This window comes from Brachypodium distachyon, chromosome 4, assembly GCF_000005505.3.
Source record: "Brachypodium distachyon strain Bd21 chromosome 4, Brachypodium_distachyon_v3.0, whole genome shotgun sequence".
NCBI classification, from domain to species: domain Eukaryota; kingdom Viridiplantae; phylum Streptophyta; class Magnoliopsida; order Poales; family Poaceae; genus Brachypodium; species Brachypodium distachyon.
Window position 1 is genome coordinate 25,734,178 of NC_016134.3, and position 8,851 is coordinate 25,743,028.

Here is an 8,851-nt window from a genome sequence, read left to right on the forward strand (position 1 = left end):
GGACAAAGATTCTCCTCCGCTGCCATATGGAGGAGAGAGATTCGCCACCACTGCCATATTGAGGTGAGAGAGAGCGGGAAGGGGTGGCGCCGCTGCCACATGAGGAAGAGAGAGAGGGGTTGGGGGCGATGGTAGTGGAGAGGGAGGGGCACGCGCATATGGAGAGGGTGGGCAGCGCTTGGAGGCAGAGGGAAGGGGACGGTGCTTGGACCCCCCCGGTCCCCCATGTTTTTGCAGGGCGCCGCCGCCATGCCGACCCTCCGCCCCATGTCCCACCACGTTTTTGCAGCCGCTGCCATATGGAGGAGAGAGATTCGCCGGCAGTGCCATATGTATGGAGGAGAAAGATTCGCCTCCGCTGCCATATGGAGGAGAGAGATTCACCACCGCTGCCATATTGAGGCGAGAGAGAGCGGGAATGGGCGGCGCCGCTACCACATGAGGAAGAGAGAGAGGGGTTGGGGGCGATGATAGTGGAGAGGGAGGGGCACGCGCATATGGATAGGGTGGGCGGCGCTTGGAGGCAGAGGGAAGGGGGTGGTGCTTGGAGGCTGAGACAGGGGGCGCCGCTGTCCGACGGGGCCGTGTGCTTGAGATAGGGGGAGGCGGCAGTGGATGGAAAGATGGAGTCAGCGCGTATGGGGAAATAAGGGCTAGGGCGTCCTGGAGAGAAAAAAGAGGCAGGTGGGGAGAGAGATGAAGACGTGGATGGCCCGGATCGAACGAAACGTCTGGCTAAGATAGCACGTGCAGTGTGCTCCAGAGTAGTAAAACCACTCTGTAAATTGTCTGGATGAACAACACGATGGTAAAAATCAAGGTTATGTTTCTGGACAATTAGTTGTTTGCAAAAGTTATCGTAATAAGAAAAGGAAAATTTCCATATGAAGATGAACTCGATGAAAATTTCCAATGAACTTGTATGAAAAGTTATCCATAGAACAGATCTCGTGGTTGGGAAAATGCAATTTGGACTGTAAGTTCAATGGACTGTAGATTTGGGAGTCGTCGGATCTGCCCGCGATTCGAACCGGCTCCGTTGGGCACAGTTTTCCCATTGCCAGCTGCCCACACGGACCTGTGTTGCGATCGATGCGAGCCTACTGGTGCCACGTCCTGTCCCCACTTTCTAGAGAAAAGAGGACATCACGCTCAGCCTGAGCTGCAACCGGCAAACAACGCTCACCTAATTTTCCCACGCCTCGTCACAGCCGGCCGCACAGGCCCCACGTTTTGCGGGTTTCGTGGTTGGCGGGCGTTGCATGATGCACCGAAGGCATGTCTCGATGGACGATGCAGGATGGACACCACGTGTACTGAGGTACCTTTGTTTCGTACGCCCGTTGGCAAGACGGACAAAAAAGATACGATTCTAAATTGCTGTCGAAATATTACATGTATTTAGACATTTTTTAAAAATAGATATATACATATTTGGATAAATTTGAGACAATAATTTAGATCGGAGGTAGTACGTGTTTTTGGAGCCCACCGACCAGTGCCTTCTGAAGTTCTGATACGGCCTTTTTTTTAGGGGGAGTTACGGCCTTGTGCTTCAACAAGCAATGCAAAGCTGGAGAACGACGCTCTCTCTCTCAAAAAAAAAAGCTGGAGAACGACGCCCTACGGGAGGAGATATGAAAGCATATGGTTCGCACTGATAGCATTAACACAGAAAGACAGTCAGTTGATCCCTACAGCTTAGTGATTCTGGATCGCTAATTTTTTTGACATGGAAGCACATGATCCGTTTGCTTCTGCTCTAAAAACGGATCAAACAATTCCAAGACAAAATACAGAGTTCGCTTGGCACGACACACACTCGCATGCAAAATACAGAAATGAGTAACAAAGGCATGTTCGGGCTTCCCCTAAAAAAAGGGATGTTTTGGCTGTTTCCTTAAAAAAAAAGTTATCTGGCAAGAGGAAGTGTGCAGCCTAGGAAGAAAAGGAAAAAAGGAAATAAGGGTGGTGGGCTGGGCAGGTTGCCCATTCAGGCTGTTTTTTTTTTTGTAATTAGAAAATATGAATTAGGGCAAGGAAAAGCAGCTCAGGAAAAAAACAGCAAGGAATAGCAGCTCAGGGGAAAAAAGGAATTTTGCTGGAATGGGCGGGCTTACCGGGCCATGCCGTGCCAAGCCCATGTCGTGCGGGGCTCATCATTGTTTGGGCCGTATCCGGGTCAGCCCACATGCCTCGATAGGATAAAAACTCGGTCCGCCATGTGCCTCGTGTATGGCCCGGCTCGATTAAGCCGTGCCGGGCCAAGCCTTTTTTTCCCATGCTTGGCACCGGTAAAAGAAAAACCCGACCTTTTTTTTTGTGGGTAAAAAAAAACCCGACCTGGTGGCCAACATTAGCTGCGGGAGAATTCCTCACAAAAAAAAAAAGGCTGTGGGAGCAGAAATTTCAGTCGACCGCTGTTTAGCGACGCCGGGCAAACAGAGTTCGCACTCCGTCGCCGAGGCCGACGCCACTGGTCCTCCTCTCCCAAAGCGAGCCGGCTCCCTTCTCTCGCACGGGTTGCTGAGTGCCGAACCCGTCGGATCTGGCGCCGTCTTTCCCGTAAGCGGCGGCGGCGGCGGCGTGCCGTCCCGGTAACCCCAGCGGCTAAACTTGCCCGGATCTGGCCAGCATTATCCGTCCAGGCGTCCACTCCGGTCCGGTGGCAGGAGGTCGACGAGGAGCAAGCAGCCCGTGGGCGTGCGTGTCGGAGCCGTAATAACGCCATCTGTCTCCACTCTTCGCATAAGCACAGAAGGAAGTACTAGGAGAATGCAGAGACTCTGATGAAGCACACGGTGAGCTCGCGGGTTTGGCGTTAATTGGCATTATCATTACAGCGCAGGATCCAGAAGGACAGTTACATTCAGGCCTTTTCAACTCTTGATTGAAAAAAAGAACTGGAACAAGGAGGTCTGGAGGTGAAAAGAGGGAAATTCATGGAGAGAGGGACAATGCCTGTTCAGAGCTCTAGAGCGAACATGGTAGAGAAGTTACCACTGCTTCAGTAGCAGTTTCTTTGGGTGCTGGCGAAGTTGGCTCTCCAGGTCTTCCTTCAGTTTGTGTACCTTCTTTGAGCTGCTTGACGCGAAGAATACATAGTTTTGGAAGGGCTCCAAGCATGGCTATGTCATATTTACTTAATTTGTCCATCTCCAATTCCAATTTGGTCAACTTAACTTCCTTTAGGGCGTCTTGGCTATATTGTAAGATCCCCCGTGGCAACTTGTCGACAAGCCCATATAGCTTGAGGCTCTGCACATTCTTCAGAGGCAGGGAGATGCCATCAAAACAATTTTCACTGTCCTTGTCAAGCCACACTGACAAAGATTCCAAATGGCCATGACTCGAGATTGCAGAGCAAAACTCGTCTCCGTTTTTCCTGTTGATGCCGGACACTCCGAGCTTGCGCAGTTGGGTGAGCATCTTGAGCTCTTTCAGGATGGCCTTCCCCCCTGAAGCACTGACGTTGACGACACCAAGTGTGTGCAGTGCCGTCAGTTTCCCAATCCCTCCGGGCACCTCAACACCAGGTCTGCATAACTTGGAAAACATGGATACCGGAAGACATCGTGGTGATGGTTCCTCTGATGTGGTGGTGTAAGTGTAACCAGCACGAATGTACTGCAGCTTCTGTAAATTGGTGATGCTCGGTGGTAAGCTGACTATGGAGGTGTGCCTGACATCCAGACTTTGGAGCTGCCTCAGATCACCTAGAGAACTAGGCAGATGGCTTATCTCATGGCATCCTCGTATGGAGAGGAACTTGAGGCGAGGCAGTAGCTTCACCATCTGGTGAAGATCATCATTCTTCACCCCTACTGCATCCTCCAGATCAAGCACCCGAAGTAGCTTCGTACTGTTGGAAATGAAGAATGATTTCCACTTCCCGGATACTGTTATTGATCGTAGCCGTGAGAAGTCGATGCTATTAAACACAATCTTATCTCTGTCCCAACTTTCCAATATAATGAGGTGCCGAGCAGTGCCCTGGATCGTTAGGGAGCACCTGCCGCTCAGCTCAAAGGTGAGATTATCTTCTGTTCGCTGTGAGAGAATGTACTCACGGAAAAAACCATTGACTCGGCACCAGGCTATCCTTGTGTCGTTGAGGCTGGTGATAAACTGTGACGGTTCCTGGATAAAATTGCGATTGAGAAGACTGGAGAAGTAGCCCTCCCCATTATCCTCGGCGGATTTGCCATCACTGTCTGTGGCATAACCCTCGGCGATCCACCGCCTCACCAGACGCCTCCCGCCGAATTATGCGGTTCGTGTGAAAGATCAATAGGTAGAAGATGCATGGCTTGAGGAAATCCGGGCAAGTGCGGAAATAGGAGTGCATCGAGCCAAATAGAACCCTCAGACTAACTAACTCTGGGTTGGTTTCCAGCTCGTGCATAAATCTGAGATTTAAAGAGCTTGCCATCGGTTTGTCCGTCTTTGTGGCCAATAAACGAGCTATATCAACTATTACTTTGGGTAGTCCACCACATTTAAGAATCAGGTTTTGCAGCTCCCAATTGTCTCTATAGTTCAAACGGTATGACTCATTATTCCGATGTACCTATTGTTCACACAGTTGAAAAGACATCCCCGGTTAGTATGGCAACAACCAATTACATTGAATTTTGAGTAAATTTCAGAAAACAACACCTTTTTTATCTAGGTGTTCACAGAACAACGGTAACCATAATTGTGTTAGAGAACCACCACTTTTCGGACCGATTTGACAGGGTTTTTGACAACTGTGGCAGCTGAAATGCGGGCCACAACTGTTGTTCTTTGAAAATCTCAACACAAAAACAATGGTTTTTCTGAAATTTACTCTTGAATTTTACTGCTTAGATTTATGCAACGGGATATTTGTGTGATGCAAAAAAAAACCGCAAGATCTTCACAGTCAAAACATGCATCCACACATCAGAGTAAATAAAGAAAAACAAACGCTGAGGCAACTAGTAGAGCCGTGATAACCTTGAATGAGTCGTGATAGCCATCAATGAGATAATACTGGCTGGAGATAGGTCGATGAAGAGTTCTTAGAAGAGTGTAGAAGAGAAAGGATAAGGTGAGATTTTATTCTTGGGAGTAACCGAGTAAGTGGTTGTGTATGTGCATGGTACATAAAATACCTGACCACCGAGAGAAATGAATAAAGGCAGGAGTAACTTACTTCTTTGACATAGCAGATGGACATCCTACACAAATGATGACTAGGCCTAAAACCTTATAATTTCAGGGGCGTTGCGAAGTATAACTTTTCAGATAGTGCACCCCCTCAAAATATTTTACGGATCCGAAAGCAAAAACGGTTATTGATAAAAGGTAAAAAATACGTGCTTCCAGACTATGATTTTCCTTTCAAACCCTAACCCAAAAGAAGATTAGCATCTTGACACCCCCCCCCCCCCCCGCGCGCCACAAATCATACATTCATACTCCATGAGGAATATATCAAAATGGAATATCCGCTGAATTGTGGTGAGGGGAGAAGACAGATTGGCCGCCGCCGCAGTGGCACATGCGTAGCAATTCATCCGTGCCATATACACTCAAAGATCGATCAGCCAACGAAAGATACACAAGGCATGCGCATTAGGTATCCAATTTACAGGGATCCGGTTGATATCATGGATGCATTAGTATTCCAAACGAACTTAGGTTGATTTAAGGAAAAAACGATTTTAGATCTGATTAGAATTAAAAAATCAAAACAGTTACTTATTACGTGTCCAACCTTTTCCTTTTCGTTGATAATCGTTTTTGCTTTGAGATCCCTGAAATATTTTTAGGTGGTGCACAGAAACAAAACTCTAACACCAATAATGGTAAATTTACTATCAGTGAACTTAACAATTGAGAAGAAAAAAGGGCAAACGACGTACAGATGGTTTTAAAATTATGAAAAAAATGGTTTGAAAATTAACCATATGAATCCAAGTGCAAATAAATTGGCTTTAACAAGATACTGTGATTATTTCAAAACATGAAAGCATTTAAAAAATATATGAAATAAAATATTTTTAAGGAGGCATATATTTTTAAGGAAAAAGTTTTCTAACTGTGGATAGTAATTTGTAACAATATTTAGATTACTCAAATATAAATAATATGGAGTAGCATTTTTACTGCAAATTATAATTTTGAATGAATTCCATTTTTACCCTGTATTTTCATTTTTGTGACACAACCTACCCATTTAACAGAATTTCTAATAACTACCCCATTAATGTTTTCCCCACATTTTGAAATTATGACACCCTCATATCGGTATATGGTTCGTCAGGCCGGTCCAGTCGACGTAGGATGGGATCAAACTCGTATTGTCTCATACGTGTTCCAGTTGAAAGGTTTTTGACATACTCGATTGATACGATAGGTATGGCATTAAAGTGTAGCTGGCTGCTGGCGCTAGCTAGTGCTAGCTTCCGATCAGCTCTGAAGGCCGGCGGGCAGACTGATCCAATTTTTGTTTTGGAAGAGACAAATCCAATTGGAGGAGATATATAATGTGCGTGTGGCGCCTGTGTGCTAGAGACGATGAATTGAGTGGGCGAATTGCATGCGACCGGTGGCCTCTTGCTGGGTAACTAATCAAGGAGAGATGAAGCAAGCGGCAAGCAAGCCTGGAGAGATTGATTATTGACCATTGTGACGGGATGGAGGCATGAATTTGGGGAAAGAATTAATGACTGACTGACGTGTGGGTCTGACCTTTCTTTCTTTTTTTTGAGGGAAGAACAGTAGATCAAGACCTTTCTTAATTTGACAATAAAAGAGGAAAAATATTTAATTATTTGTGCACAAGTTTGCTTAAGTGAGTAAGTTTATAAAATTCTGTTAAATGGGGTAGGTAGCTAGACTGTCAAAAAATTAAAAGTAGGGGATAAAATTTGAAATTCACTCTATAATTATAGACATAGTCATGTGAAGAATAATGGCTGAGATTTTGTACCATAAAGATCGTGTCATTATCTCAAACAATATATAGGAATCTATCCGTCCAAATGTGCGAGTTACCCCTTAGTCTGGAATCTAGCGTCAGGCAAAAAATGTGAATGCATGCATCAACGCTATAGAATATATAAAAAAATCATCATAAATGGCTACTCTATGTATGCCAAAATGCCAGGAAACGAGCAGAATGGAGATGTAAGGGAGGGAATTGAGTTTCTTGTCAATATCGCACCTCCATTTCGAAGAGGTCAAATGCCGCATGATCTTCTACACCTTTGACATTAAGCACGAGCTCTTCATCATCTGCGCAATGTGCCGCGATTTTTGCTTCAGTTGTGATGACAACAATAACGCTTTTAGACTGTCTGAATACCAGTTGAGCCTTTATCAAGTCCCAGTCGTCAGTGGACTGCAGATCATCGATAACGACAAGGCACTGATAGTTCTTGATAGGCTCGTTGAAAATATGTCTTAGAAGCAATAATAAATATGTTATTACCATATTTTTTTGTTCTTGATAAATGTTTATTATCCATGCTATAATTGTATTAACAGGAAAGTAAATATATGTGTGGATAAATAAACAAATACCGTGTCCCTAATACGCCTCTACTAGATTAGCTCGTTGATTAAAAGATGGTTAAGGTTTTCTAACCATAGACATGTGTTGTCATTTAATAACGAGGTCATATCATTAGAAGAATGATGTGATAAGCAAACCCAAACTTAAGCATAGCTTTTGATCGTGTCACTTAAATTTAAATTGCTAATGCTTTTATTATGTCAAGTATCAGTTCCTTAGGCCATTAAATCATGCCACTCTCTAGTACCAGAAGAATACTTTGTGGACATCAACCGTCATCTCGTAACTAGGTGATCATAAAGGTGTTATTCAGGTATCTCGGAAGGTGCTTGTTTTCGGGTCATTGTAGGCTTTTGTGATGATAAGTCGACCTGAGATCGCCGGCTGTCCCACACACCGAGATCACCTGAAGTTCAAGGTCATTGTCTTTCAAGGTGATGAACTCCGTAAGATCCCCCATCTTGGAGGCGTCCCTTGCCTTGATGAGCATGTCAAATGTTGTTGCGCCTATGCCAGTGCCGGGCACCGGCTGTTGCAGCATCACGAGCTTGGTGGCAGAGTCGTTGATGCGGCTGTAGCGTGAGTAAGAGTTGCTCACGTCCTCAGCCCGGGACCGGAGCAGCTCTAACTCCACAACAGCAAGATCCAATGGGCGCGGCGGTGCCATGAAGGACGGGAGCAATCGCCACCACCAGTTTGGGCTGTTGTCTAAATGAACAACGAGTTCGATGCAGTCTTCAAAGTCGAAAGCCAGTTCACGGACATACCTCACCCAGGTCCTGGCCACATTGTCTCTGAGTTCATCTTGTTTGGCGACGCTGATGAAGGCTTGCATCATCTCGAACTCCAAACTGATAAACACCAGATCACGTTGCGCCTTCTGCCGCAGTTTGGCATCCTCCTCAATCGCCGTTTGGGCCCTGGTCAGCGCCCCCTGCACCACCGACCTGGCCAAGCCAATCACCAGGTCCCCCATTGCTTTCTCGGCCAAACTCTTCTTTGGTGTTTGTGAGGTGTAGTAGCTAGCCAGCTAGCAACTGGTGAGATGCGATAATGCTCAGGGTTGTGCAGCGACTGAGCACCTAGATGGGTTCTTAACGGCAAGATCAACTACGATACAGCACATGGGGGTACTATTAATAAAAAGAAATGTTTTTGGTTGGCGCAGTACCTCTACTGATCACGACGGTAGATCTGAGATATTACAATGCCTCGGATCAATGTGAGATGTGCATATTGCTGGAATATCTTATGACAAAGACCATGTTACGCTGCGCCTTCCGATGAGCTTCGTCTTCTCCTCGA

At 45.9% G+C, this 8,851-nt stretch overlaps 1 pseudogene; it reads right to left on the minus strand.

Annotated features, from left to right (window-relative positions):
• Nucleotides 1-2,973: 2,973 nt before the first annotated feature.
• Nucleotides 2,974-8,596, minus strand: LOC100844914 (annotated as a pseudogene).
• Between the last annotated feature and the right edge of the window lie 255 nt (nt 8,597-8,851).